This window comes from Elgaria multicarinata, chromosome 23 (genome assembly GCF_023053635.1).
Source record: "Elgaria multicarinata webbii isolate HBS135686 ecotype San Diego chromosome 23, rElgMul1.1.pri, whole genome shotgun sequence".
Lineage (NCBI taxonomy): Eukaryota > Metazoa > Chordata > Lepidosauria > Squamata > Anguidae > Elgaria > Elgaria multicarinata.
Genome location: NC_086193.1, coordinates 4,711,846 through 4,726,695, shown reverse-complemented (window position 1 = coordinate 4,726,695; position 14,850 = coordinate 4,711,846).

The window sequence follows — 14,850 nt, the reverse complement described above, 5'->3', positions numbered from 1 at the left end:
CTTTCTGACTCCCTATTGTGCACTAACAGCAGCAACACATGACTCTGTCCCACCTTAAATGATATAGATGAAATGAGGAAACCCTGGGGGTAACTGACTGTTTGCTCTGTTCAGTTGTGCAACTCAAAAGAAACCCCTGAGCTCTGAGGAGTTCAATTCAAAGTACACATCCCTATTTCAAACAGTAGTTTCAGGCTGGGGAAAACTCCGTTTTTAAATGAATAGATCCTGTAAGCTGAAAATTTGTGAGATCTGGATCTCATGCCCTAGTATTATCAGATGTACTTTGGACTACATTGCCCATCATCCATGAGAAAATGCTGGGGACTATAGGACTTGTACTGGGGACTCATGGTTAGGAAACACTAAAAGCATTCCCATGGCTGGATGCTTCATGACTTTTGTAGCGTGCAGATGAGATTCTATAATATTCAATAATTGTTTGCTTTTTGTAGGCTCTGTTAATAAAATACTGCAACAATTTCTTATTAGTAGCTAGAATATTTCATGCACAGAGTAATGTGCTGGCAAAAATATAAAGATACCAGTCCTCATGGTTCTGGAAAAATGGCTGCTTTGAACAGAAACACAGGGAGCTACCTCCTCCTGGGTCAGACCATCTAGTAGATCAGTGTAAAACAGCAGCTCTCCAGGGTGAGACAGGATCTCTCTCTCTTTCTCTCTCTTTCTCCTGGGGTTGGCTGTATATGCCAGGAACTGATAGCATTCAGTCACTGAACTATGGTCCCTCCTGTAAAAACAGAACAAGTTTATTGTCCTCATCTTTCCAACTATGGGGATGATTTAACTAGGAAGCTGATTCATATGACCTCAGTGATTTGGTGCAATTAGATCAATAACTCCTGCACTGATTGGATCCTCGGTTAAGTTTGCTTTAAAAACAATCAGAGCAATTCCTGGAGGACAGATCTTTTGGAAGATATTAACCATGATAGCTAAATAGCTATTCCATTTTGAAAGGCAGTCTACCACCGAAAAGGAGTTGTTCTGTGGGGGAGAATCCCAATTGAGCTTTCACAGCAAACACTTTTTTTAAAAAAAAAATCATTATCATCATCATTTCTCAGTTGATAAGAAATGAAGTATTACTCTTGTGAAGCAAATCTCCGATCCAGCAGGGCTCCTCAGATGTCCCTACAAAATGCTTCTGGCAAGATGCTGAGTCTCCGAGTGTCAATAGAACAAGTTCTCTGGGAAAGTTTTCATTGGTCTAGAAATATACATCTTTGCTTTGAGCGGGTTGAACCAGATGGGCTGTTTAAACCTCCACTTCTCATCAGATTCATTGTGATCCCCAACCAACTCCCACTGTCACTCTCATATTTACAGAACAGTCTACACGAACTACCAGCACTTCTTGGCCTTGGTGTTCACCATCACTGAGATCAACAAGGATCCGACCCTCCTTCCCAACACAACGCTCGGTTTCCGCATCTATGAACATGGGGACTTTGTCAGAATGATGCATGTGAACAGCCTCGCTCTGCTTTCTACTCGGGGACAAGTGGTGCCCAATTATAAATGTGACAGGCAAGATCAACTGGTCTCCATTATTGAGGGTCCCGACTCAAAACCCTCAAGAGAGATTGGCTCCTTAATCGACATCTTCAAGATCCCACAGGTGAGGGGATTCCTGTTGGGAGAGATGTGGGGTCCTGCAGAGTTGAGGCTAAAATGGACAGGCTGATGTCTGCAAATTTCCCCCACGCAATGGTGTGTTGCCTCGATTCCAAAGGGCAAGAGTCGGGGGGCTTCTGACTGGCCTACCTCCCACCCAATAATCTTGGTGGGTATCCAGGAATCTCAGGTTCATATGGCATGATTCACACTATTCAGTAATGGGTGGCTTGTGTAAGAAAAGGATTTGTACTGGGAGAAATTACAAGCATGTTTGCTTTGCCTTAAAAACTCACAAATGAACAAGATGCTACGAACAACTAATGCAGCTTCTGTTCTGAGGAACGGGGAAGTCTGGACGAACAGCGATGAAGCATTTATCCATTTTTTATGCATTGGCCTCTTGTTCCTATAATCATATGGAACCTCCAGCAATATCAGAACCAGTATGGTCATGTACACCAGTTAGTGGGGAACGACACTGGGAGGCAGCTGGATGAGCACTGGGTTAACCTGAATTCCTGACTAGGTAGACCTTTGGTCTGATCCAGCAGGTCTCTCCTTATGTTTAATTCCCATATAAAATTGGCTGTTTTCGCCACATGCCGTAGAATCCAAACTTAAACATGTTTGAAATGGGGGGTACATCAGGAGTGTTTTATTCAGACTCACTTGCAATGGGTCACTTGTTTCTATTTTCTGTGTCCTGATCAATTTCCACACAGGATAGCAGTGATTTGACCAAACTACTGTCTTTAAGAAGGGTCCCTCAATCCAGAAAGCTCCCAATTAGAGAAGATTGAGGGGGGACATGATAGCACTCTTCAAATACTTAAAAGGTTGTCACACAGAGGAGGGCCAGGATCTCTTCTCCATCCTCCCAGAGTGCAGGACACGGAATAACGGGCTCAAGTTAAAGGAAGCCAGATTCCAGCTGGACATCAGGAAAAACTTCCTGACTGTTAGAGCAGTGCGACGGTGGAATCAGTTACCTAGGGAGGTTGTGGGCTCTCCCACACTAGAGGCCTTCAAGAGGCAGCTGGACAACCATCTGTCAGGGATGCTTTAGGGTGGATTCCTGCATTGAGCAGGGGGTTGGACTCGATGGCCTTGTAGGCCCCTTCCAACTCTGCTATTCTATGATTCTATGATTCAATATGGGTAGAAAGGATGGCATTTCTTGAATAAAAACACATAGAAACATTCATTGCAAATGTGAAGAATTGTTTCTGGGTTAGCTACATGGTACCCCTGTCTTTTGAAGGTGAAATCTACACTAATGTATGGGGTCATATTTTATTATACATCCATTTCTAAAATTGGCATCTTCCTTCTCAGTAATCCTCCATCACCTGAAGTCTGTTCTAGTAGTCCAGGTATGCCTGTGCCATAAATAAACATGCTAATCTTTAAAGCTCCAGAAAATTCTGCCAGAACAGACTAACAGGAAATTCATTCCTCTAGCTCAGTTATCGCTTGTTCGACCATGCTCAGAGAGAGAACAGGGAGTTGCCTTCATTCTTCCAGATCAATCCCAATGAAATTCCTCAGTATGTGGGCTTAATCCGGCTTCTCCTGCATTTCCACTGGAACTGGATTGGGTTGATTGCTATCAGTGACGACAGTGGTGAAAACTTCATCCAGATCCTGACACCAATGTTCAAGCACAACGGCATCTGTGTGGCCTTCAAAGAAATGTTCAAGCCAACGGACCGACTGCATCAGCTTCGAGTCCTGTCTGGCTCAATTCCAAATTCGTGGTTTGAGCCCCAAGTGATAATTGTGTTTGCAATCCCCATTGTTATAGAAAAATTAGCAAACATGTTGGCAGCTCACGAAGAAAAGACCAAGTCCCCTTTTTCAACAGTTTGGATCCTGACATCTCATATCATATTTTATAGGCTGCCACCAACCATTCATGGTGCTTTGCAGTTCCGAATCCACAGAAAGGATGTGCCAGAATTCAAAAAATTTCACAGGGCTTTAGACCCACTCCAACCACAAGGAGACATCTTTCTCTGTGACTGGTGGGAAACGGCATTTAGCTGTCAGTTTCTGAGATCAGGCCGAACCCTTCAATGGAGGGCAAGAATTTGCACTGGGAAGGAGAAGCTAGAGGAGCTGCCATACTTTCGGATGGAAGTCAGCATGTTCGATTACAGCTACAGCTTCTACAATGCTATCTATTCTGTGGCACATGCGTTACATACTTTGTGCTCATCTGGACCCAAACATGCAATGAGGGGAGATGGCAAGAGGTGTCTGAATATTGAGCCATGGCAGGTAACGTCCTCTTTCAGATTTGGCAATCTTATAAAAAAAGACATGGTAGTTTTTCAATGGTTTCAATGGATTCTATGTGTAACAAATAGAGGGGATTTCTAGAACTTCCATAATAATTATGCATTTAAAACGGAATATTCAGGAGATTGGAATCAGGCATGCCCCTACCCGAAAGGCAAACAGATCCCCCAGGACTATGTTCCTTCTTGACAATCAACTGATGACATAGAATCATAGAATCATAGAATAGCGGAGTTGGAAGGGGCCTACAAGGCCATCGAGTCCAACCCCCTGCTCAATGCAGGAATCCACCCTAAAGCATCCCCGATAGATGCTTGTCCAGCTGCCTCTTGAAGGCCTCTAGTGTGGGAGAGCCCACCACCTCCCTAGGTAACTGATTCCATTGTCGCACTGCTCTAACAGTCAGGAAGTTTTTCCTGATGTCCAGCTGGAATCTGGCTTCCTTTAACTTGAGCCCGTTATTCCGTGTCCTGCACTGTGAGAGGATCGAGAAGAGATCTTGGCCCTCCTCTGTGTGAGAACCTTTCAAGTATTTGAAGAGTGCTATCATGTCTCCCCTCCATCTTCTCTTCTCCAGGCTAAACATGCCCAGTTCTTTCAGTCTCTCTTCATAGGGCTTTGTTTCCAGACCCCTGATCATCCTGGTTGCCCTCCTCTGAACACGCTCCAGCTTGTCTGCGTCTTTCTTGAATTGTGGAGCCCAGAACTGGACGCAATACTCTAGATGAGGCCTAACCAGGGCCGAATAGAGAGGAACCAGTACCTCACATGATTTGAAAGCTATACTTCTATTAATGCAGCCCAAAATAGCATTTGCCTTTCTTGCAGCCATATCGCACTGTTGGCTCATATTCAGCTTGCGATCTACAACAATTCCAAGATCCTTCTCGTTTGTAGTATTGCTGAACCAAGTATCCCCCATCTTGTAACTGTGCATTTGGTTTCTATTCCCTAATGTAGAACTTGGCATTTATCCCTATTAAATTTCATTCTGTTGTTTTCAGCCCAGCACTCCAGCCTATCAAGATCACTTTGAAGTTTGTTTCTGTCTTCCAGGGTATTAGCTATCGCACCCAATTTTGTGTCATCTGCAAATCCAGAAGTTGATCCCTTTCCAGCTAGAAGCAAATCCCCTGCAGTTCCCAGAAAAATAAGAGGGTGTGTTCATGAGCCAAAAAGCGCCTAACCACTGAGGAAGCATATTTCAGCTGATAATCCCCAAAGAAGTTGATTATTGTGTTTTAAAGCTAGGCACATTAAGGGAGTCCTGTTCATGGACCACCATTCTTGCTCTGCTTGGTGCAAACCAAGCAAACCGAGTAGTATCCATTGGCCCACCAAGCTACTATTTTCCATAAAAATGCTGGCTTGGCCATTTTTGTAAAGAGCTGTATAGCAGTAATTGCTGTTGTCCATCCTCTTTTTGTGCTATTGGACCTGTATAGCAGGCGTGCTTTTGAGTTTACCGGTATAAATGGACAATTTAAACCTGTAATCATACCAAAATGGTTGCTTTACAGAAATCATTTGCATCAATGAGCATTTATGAAAAAGTCTGAGTCATTCAAACTTTTGACAACTCAGCAAAATGGCCACTCAGCAAGGGATTGGGCAGCCATGTGCCACTCACCATGCAGCTACGACCACCAAATGCCCACCACATATGGCAAACAGGGCTGGGTGTGCAGCATGAACATCAATACATTCGGACATCCCTAATTAAAGAACAGAGTACAGAGTACCATGTTACTCCACTTCTGAAATCTCTTCATTGGCTTCCAATTCACTTCAGAATCCAATATAAACTTCTCCTGTTGACCTACAAAGCTTTTCACAGTCTAGCTCCTTCCTATCTTTCCTCTCTCATCTCACACTATCGCCCCGCTCGTGCTCTTCGCTCCTCTGATGCCATGTTTCTCGCCTGCCCAAGGGTCTCTCCTTCCCTTGCTCGGCTTCGTCCATTTTCTTCCGCTGCCCCTTACGCCTGGAACGCTCTTCCAGAACATTTGAGAACTACAAGTTCAACCGCAGCTTTTAAAGCTCCGCTAAAAACTTTTCTTTTTCCTAAAGCTTTTAAAACTTGATTTTGTTCTGACTTTTATACTGCCTGTTTGGTGCATTCTCTTCCCCTCCTTATTGTTTTATTATGATTTTAGTAGAATGTAAGCCTATGCGGCAGGGTCTTGTTATTTATTGTTTTACTCTGTACAGCACCATGTACATTGATGGCGCTATATAACTAAATAATAATAATAATAAGAAGAAAAAAGCAGTGTCCAAACTTGATGGCAGACACAATACGTTACGAGACACCAGATCTCCCTCACAGTTACCCCGTTTTCTGGGTTTTCTCTTCCATTGCAGCTTCTTGCCTCTTTGTGGAGCATCCGCTTTAACAACACTGCTGGAGAAGAAATCTATTTAACTGAAAATGGCAAGAAATATGATATCTTCAACTGGATCTACTTCCCAAATCAATCTTTTTATGCAGCAAAAGTAGGAGGAGTGGATTCAGGAGCTCTCCGAAACCAAGACTTTACTATTCAAAGTGATGCTATTGTGTGGGCTACAAAGGTAGGGATGAATGAACATTCTGGGCTTGTGGGAGAATAAAAGAATATCACAGTATTCTCCTTTGCAAACTGCAGGTGTCTTCCTTGAGAGGGTGAAAGGCCTCCTGAATCTTGGAGAGAGTGTGTATTGCCCAATTTCCAAGAAAACCTTTCCTTGCAAAAAATCCAAGTTTCAGTCCTTGGAAATTCCAGGTAGGGCTGGAAAACAGTCCCTGCCTAGAACATTGGAGGAAGGCTGCCTGTCAGTGCAGGCAATACTGGGCTAGGTAGTCCAAGGGTCTAACTCAGAAGAACGCACCTTTCAATGTTCTTGTTTCTACCCCAGAATAGATGTTATATCAGCTTCTTATATGATGGTTCAAGTAACTTCCAGGCATCCATTAGATATTGGCCCTCCTAAATTGGTGGTCCATCATGCAATGGGAAACTCTGTGGAGTAGCTCCATTTAGAGCAATTGTTGTCACTGGATTTCCTCAACCGTTTGTCCTTTCCCTTTTAGAAGATACCCTTTGCCAGATGTGTGGAGAGGTGTTCTCCAGGGCACTGGAAAAAAGTTCCAGAAGAGAAGCCAATTTGCTGCTACAGATGTGATCACTGTCCGGAAGGGACCATTTCTAATCAGACAGGTACTTCAAACTTTGGGAGCCAACTAAAAGTTTAGAACATATTGGTGAAGGAGAGGAAGAGGATCAAAAAGAAGATTTTCAAGAGAAAAGTCCACCGTTTCCACTAGGAATTTCCACCTCCCCAGTGAATTCCATTTTTGATTGCATACGCCTGTGGTTTCCTGGACTGTAAAGCATTCGCCATTTCCTAGAGAATCTTTAATAATAAAATAATAACACTTCTTTCTCATTTTCGAAAATGTTAGTTTTAGCATCAGGTCTGTTACAATTTGGTCAGGAGATAGATCAGGGCAGATGGTTGGTTCTCCTTGGAACAACTGCATCATGTTAGCCCAAGGTCAAACAAATTGCCCTTTTTATCCATACTGATATTTGATGTGTAATCCATCCTCAGCGCCAACACATCTCCTTAGAGGATAGAACATAATATGAAGGAGACAAAAGTTGAGTGTAGCCATACACGTACTCTGGATTTTAGGAAAGCTGATTTTAATAAACTCAGAACTATGATAAGTAAGGTCCCGTGGCAAGGGAGCCTAATGAGAAAAGGAGTGCAGGATGGGTGGGAGTATTTAAAAAAGGAAATTTTAAAGGCACAGTTACAAACCATTCCAACAAGGAGAAAAGATAGAAGACAACAGAGGAAACCAATGTGGCTCCACAAAAAGCTTAGAGATGACCTGAAAACAAAAAAGGAAGTGGAAAACATGACCTGAAAACATATAGGAAGTGGAAGGAAGGCCAGGCTACAAAAGAAGAGTACAGACAGGTGGCACAGAAGTGCACTTTTTCATTCAGAAGGATTTTCATATAGTCACATTCATATGCGGTTTTCATTCCCAATTACAGATTTCAGAAATGTCATCCTTGTGATATGTTGAACATAAATCAGATATAGGAGGTTAAAAATGTATTTTCCCTGACTTTGGTCTTATATATCCCAATGTGAATCAAAGGGGTAAAATTAATTTTGAAAAGGGGACTGAAATTGCCCCCAAACAAAGAACATCCCTCTAATAGTTGTTGCTCATTCCAGATGCGGCTCACTGTGTGGCTTGCCCAGAAGATCAACACCCAAACATGAAACAAGACCGGTGTATCCCCAAGAAGGTCCACTTCCTGTCCTTTCAAGAGACACTAGGGATCATTTTAGCTTCTCTGGCCCTTTTCCTCTCTCTAATCACATCTGTAGTGCTGGCAACTTTCATTCAACACCGCAAGACGCCGATTGTCAAAGCCAACAACCGAGACCTCACCTACGTCCTCCTCGTCTCCCTCCTGCTCTGCTTCCTCTGCTCCTTCCTCTTCATCGGCCGACCCACAACAGTCACCTGTCTTCTCAGGCAAACTACTTTTGGCATTATCTTCTCTATTGTGATTTCTTCCATTCTGGCAAAAACTGTCACAGTGGTTCTGGCCTTCATGGCCACCAAGCCAGGAAACATGGCAAGAAAACTTTTGGGGAGGAAACTGACAAACTCTATTGTCCTGTCCTGTCCCCTCATCCAAGCAATGGTCTGTGCTGTCTGGCTTGTGACCTCTCCCCCATTCCCAAACTTGGACTTCCATTCCCTGGCTGGAGACATCATAGTGGAATGTAATGAAGGATCGGTCGCCATGTTTTACACTGTCTTGGGCTACATGGGGTATTTGGCTCTCATCAGCCTCACAGTGGCTTTCCAAGCAAGGAAATTACCAGAGAGCTTCAATGAGGCCAAGTTCATCACCTTCAGCATGCTGGTGTTTTGCAGCGTTTGGGTCTCCTTTGTGCCCACTTACCTGAGCACCAAGGGGAAGTCCATGGTAGCTGTGGAGGTCTTCTCCATCCTGGCCTCTGGGGCTGGTCTCCTGGGTTGCATCTTTTCCCCCAAATGTTATATTATTGTGCTGAGGCCCAATCTCAATTGCAGGGATAGTCTCATGCGGAAGAAGTTATCCGTGTAATTTATTATTTGGCAAATTTCCTTGTAATTTATTTGCTAGCCATTCAATCATAGTTCCCCATCATACTTATCAATAGAAGAGCTAATCTGATCCTGTCTGTATTACTTTAAAATTAATCTGACCAATCAAATCCAAAGTTGTGGTATGTAACTTTATTTATTGATTTCATGTATTATCTTTTTACTAAAGAAGCCCGAAAATCCAGAGGGCATATCTTGTAAACTGCTCCCATGTTGTGTATTAAAAATCATTAGAAGGTAATAATTCATTAGTGATTTATTTTTGTTTTTTTGAAAAGTATAGCTGTTGGGCTAGTTGTCCTATTTCACAATATTCCTTAGAAGCCAATGGACAATCCCATTCTTCAGTTTATTTCTTCACACATTGTAGAGTAAAACTATGGAATTCATTACCTCCAGATGTAGTGATGGCCACCAGTCTGGATTGTTTTAAAAGCCGGTGGGCTAAATCATTGCTTGCCTTTTGTTCCATATTACCTTAAGTGTCTGGATATGCTGAATTCATGAAGAATTTGGCATTACTTGGACGGGGACTTTGCTGAATTCTTGCTCCTCTTACTGTCTTCCACCATCTCAGCTTATGAAGTATTCCAAGATCAAACAACCTTTGGTTTAAGGGTCAAACCAGAGGAGATGTTCATGGGACTTGCAGTTGTGTCCTTACATTACTGCAAATAAATACGAACCAGGGTGGCGGTGGATCAAAACCATTTCATCCTTTCCCTGGTTTGGATTGGAAACTGCTCTTTGCTGTGCAATTAAAGTTTCCATTGTTCACAGTGGGAGCTTCTCTTCTGGTGCAATGCTAGATTTAGGGGGACTATTTTTCATTAGCATCCTGTTATTTGAGAAAATGGTCACCCCTCCCTGCTGATCACGGTCAGAATCTTACTTGTCCCCACCCCCATCAGCTGCTACATGCAATATCGTGTGTAATTTGGCCCCCAATATATTGATCTGATGTCATGTTTCTCACCTGCCCAAGGGTCTCTACTTCCCTTGCTCGGCTTCGTCCATTTTCTTCTTCTGCCCCTTACGCCTGGAACGCTCTTCCAGAACATTTGAGAACTACAAGTTCAATCGCAGCTTTTAAAGCTCAGCTAAAAAAAATCTTTTTTCTAAAGCTTTTAAAACTTGATTTTGTTCTGACTTTTATACTGTTAGTTTTACTCTACCCTGTGCCTGTTTGGTGCATTCTCTTCCCCTTCTTATTGTTTTATTATGATTTTATTAGAATGTAAGCCTATGTGGCAGGGTTTTGCTATTTTATTGTTTTACTCTGTACAGCACCATGTACGTTGATGGTGCTATATAAATAAATAATAATATTAATATTCTGTTCATCAGTTTCAGAAGAATGGCTCACAAGGAACATGGAGGTGATTCTGGCATATCAATGTGGCTCTGGAGGCATCTGTCTTCAATCAAGCCACTGTCTGGTGGGCCAAGAGGATTTACCTCTTGTTGCTCCTGCTTGGTAGCCACCAGTCACTTTCAGCCAGCCCTGTGCCTGTTTGCTAGCAGATTATCTGCCCATGGCCGGGCTCACTGCTGCACACCCACTGCTGCAACTTTGCCAGTAATGTGGACCTGCTCTGGGAACAGCTGAGGAGGGCAATGAACTGCTTTTGACCTGTTTGGGGAGGGAATCTCAGCCACAGGGCTGGTTGTCATGTGAATTGTGATTCAGTCGACAGGTATTATGAGGCATTATGAGGTGTGGAAATGTCTAAGGTGGGCTTGGAAATGTCCACCACCGTCCTCCTGCAGCCAATAGAAACTGTCAAAGGGGGATGTTTCAGCCTGGATCTCAGCATCGGGGCCCTTAGAAAATGCTGTTGGCACTTTGATCTTCCAAAAGCTCAAAGTGCCTTCCAAAAAGGTTTGTGTGGTGTTAAATAAGAACATAGGAAGAGCTCTGCTGGACCAGACCAAGGGTCTGATCCAGCATTCTGTTCATGCAGTGGTCAACCAGCTCTTGAACAGGAATCCACAAACAGCACATGAATGCAACAACAGCACATGAGTGCTTGCCCCAATGAGAATTCCTTTTCTTTAAGGCCTTTCTCACACACATACACCCCAAGTAGGAACCACCTTCTCTGGGTTTCACTGCAACCAGGACCTTTAAGGTGCAGGCCTAACCCATCACTTAGTCCTCTCTCTGCCAGGACATGAAGACTTTACACTTTAACCTTATATTCTCCCTTTATTTACACCCTCTTATGTGGCCAAGAGCAGAAGGCAAAGGATTTTATAAAGAAAGCAAGCTTTATTAATTACAACAATAATTGACTACATTGAAAGTGTGGAAATTATTATTATTATTATTATTATTATTATTATTATTATTATTATTTATTTATTTATATAGCACCATCAATGTACATGGTGCTGTACAGAGTAAAACAGTAAATAGCAAGACCCTGCCGCATAGGCTTACAATCTAATAAAATCATAGTAAAACAATAAGGAGGGGAAGAGAATGCAAACAGGTACAGGGTAGGGTAAGCAGGCACAGGGTAGGTAATTGAGTTTAGAAATATTAACCCCAGGGCTCTCACTGTTAATTCCAATCACTCACCATCCATCCTTTGAAGGCTGATTAACATCAGTGGAAGTGGCTAAGTGGAAATCCAGAGGAATTTATCATCTCATAGATTTCTTTAAAAATGGACAATGGATCACTCAGGATCAATTGAAAGAAAAATTAGGCCAGGGAAGGGTACAGTGGTTAACCATTGTGCAACTATGCTCTTTCCTTTCTCAGTCAGCAATACGGATTGTGGCTACCAGGAAATTAGCTGCATTCGAATGGGAGGTGGTGAGAAATATAGGAATGACGAAGGGCTTGACATCTGTAAAGGAAGCACGCACCAGCAGAAGCTGGCCCTTAGACTGGATTTAGCACAGATCCCCAGAACAAACGCTCACAGCTCACAATTTTGAGGTTTAGGACCATTTATTTGGAAACGGGTAGGTTACATGGGATTAGCATACTAAAAACTATTAAAACATTAGTATGCTAATCCCATGTAACCTACCCGTTTCCAAATAAATGGTCTTAAACCTCAAAATTGTGAGCTGTGAGCGTTTGTTCTGGGGATCTGTGCTAAATCCAGTCTAAGGGCCAGCTTCTGCTGGTGCGTGCTTCCTTTACAGATGTCAAGCCCTTCGTCATATATAATATATATATAAGAACCAAGAAAAAGCAAGCCAGAAAACTAAAACTACAGTTCATACATCACCCAGCCTTGGAGTCAGCCAGCCACGCTGAACTCCCCCCACAAAGTATATGTTATAGTTTCTTTTTTCCAACTCCTTCCCCCCTCCCCTTGGCTTTTCATACGTAGATCTTTCACACCTCCGCCTGAGATGTTAATGTCTCTCAAGGCCAAGTGGACATGCCTCAGGCGGTTCCTGGCTTCACCATTCTCCCCCATGCAGCTGGGCTGCTTATCTCCCTCTTCCTATGAACCATAACACTAAAATTAACACGTTAAAAGACAGGCCAGCCCCAGTTCCATTCACCCATCCCTTACAACATCTAATTTATATAAATGGATAGTGGTCACTTATAAGCAGGTATAAGTGACCGACTCTGGATGGTATGGGAAAGAGATATTGTAATTCATGTTGGAATGCATTGTAGGACAGGTGTCCATTCAAAAAGAGGAATGAATGTTAAAACTGACCCACATATGGTATCTCACACCAAGGAAATGATCAATGATGAGCCCAATATCCCTGGAGTGTTGGAGGGGAAGCTCAAGCACAGGAACATATATACATATGTGGTGGGTGTGCCCTAAGGGAAATAATTTCTGGATATCAGTGTTTCAGGAGACAAATTCAGTAACAGGACAATGGGTTCATCATCTCCTCATTTAGCCTTGCTAAATGTATATACAGGACTAGACATTAAGCTGCTAAGAAAGGAATTAGTGAGTGATCTATTGTCATTGGCAAGATGGCTGATAGCCCAACGTTGGAAAGATTGAAGAGGGCTTTACATTGAAAGCAGGTACCAGAGAGTATTGCAGGTCACTCTCCTTGGTGAAATTGACAGAAAAGTTAAGAATAGCACAAGGGCTATAAAAAGAACATCTTTGAAGGGGTATGGAGGAAATTCATTGAATTTGTAAATACAGCAGAGCATAGGAGAATGCCTCTGTCTATATACATAGGGCTATGGAGAGCACAGATCTAAGGAAATGAGGTTCCCTTTGCAACATGTATGAAAGAAAACTTGGTCGGTAAATGGGACATCAAGGGATTAAGAGTTGCAAATAATGAAATAAGGTGTATCAAGCAAGTCAGGGATTAATCAATATTAAAACCAGACAGGAACTGGAAATATAAATGAATGACTTTTTATTTGACTTATGTAACCAGAACGAAAGAGAAATAAAAATATTTCCAGGAGAAAAAAAGAAAATTAAAAGGGGACGACGACAAAATAAGTCGTTGAATAGTAAACAAGTAACTCTTAAATGGCTTTCTCAATATAGGTTCTCTCATAGATTGCACTCCCAAATCACCCTCTTGAACAGTTTTGCACAATCAGCCCAGACCTCTCTCTCTCTTTCTCCTAAAATCCTATCTCTGACCTCAACCCAATCTTGTCCTGTCCTTCTCCCATCCTATCTTGATCTAAACCATCTCAGATCAAACCCTGTTCTGCTTCTCAAAGGCACAGCACATTGGGGGAATCCACACGTCGTTCTCAGGGTGCTTCCATCCGCCCCCAGTGCACCCCGAAAACGACCGTGTAACTCGCCTATAAAAGAGCCGAGGAAGAGGCGTCCTTGCCGCCACCCAACTCCCTCCTCGCCGGCCGGCTTGGAGAGCTCGGCAGAAGAAGGCGGGGTGGAGAGCGGAAGAAGCTCTCCACTCCGCCTTCTTCCCCTGAGCTCTCTGTCCCAGCCGGCGAGGAGGGAGTTGGGTGGCGGCAAGGACGCCTCTTCCTCGGCTCTTTTACAGGCGAGTTACACAATCATTTTCGGGGTGCACTGGGGGCAGATGGAAGCACCCTGAGAACGACGTGCGAATTCCCCCCTAGTTTATATAGCACACACACTTCACCCCCTCCTTCTCACTCTCAGCCAATCAACTCACACATGCATTTCCACCCATCTGACCCTAGAGATAATTACCAAACCATAGATTTATAACAAGAATATACAGTTCTAAACACACACTCTATATGGACAGATGTGCAACGTCACAGTGCTCATGCTGAAATTCTACAGAGCCAGATAATTGAAAGGCTGGTTCTCAGTTGGGAAAGCCAGGGAAAGAGAGAGAATTTGCCAACCAATCAGCCTAAGGCACCCTGCATGCCTAGGGAAAAGGAAAGGAACCTCTCGTGCAAGCACTGAGTCATTACTGACTCTTGGAGGGACGCCAGCTTTCGTTGACATTTTCTTGACAGGCCTTATAGCGGGGTGGTTTGCCGTTGCCTTCCCCGGCCGTTATTACCTTTCCCCCAGCTAGCTGGGTACTCATTTTACCAACCTTGGGAGGATGGAAGGCTGAGTCGACCTGAGCCGGCTGCCTGAAACCACCTTCCTCTGGGATCGAACTCAGGCCGTGGGGAGAGTTTCGGCTGCAGAAACTGCTGCTTTACTGCTCTGCGCCACACGAGGCTTGTGCATGCCTAAATGAAGACAATTAAAGATATATCCAGAACCCTGCTCAGTTATAATGAAGGTTGATCCAGGGCAGCCTTCTCCTTCCAGGAC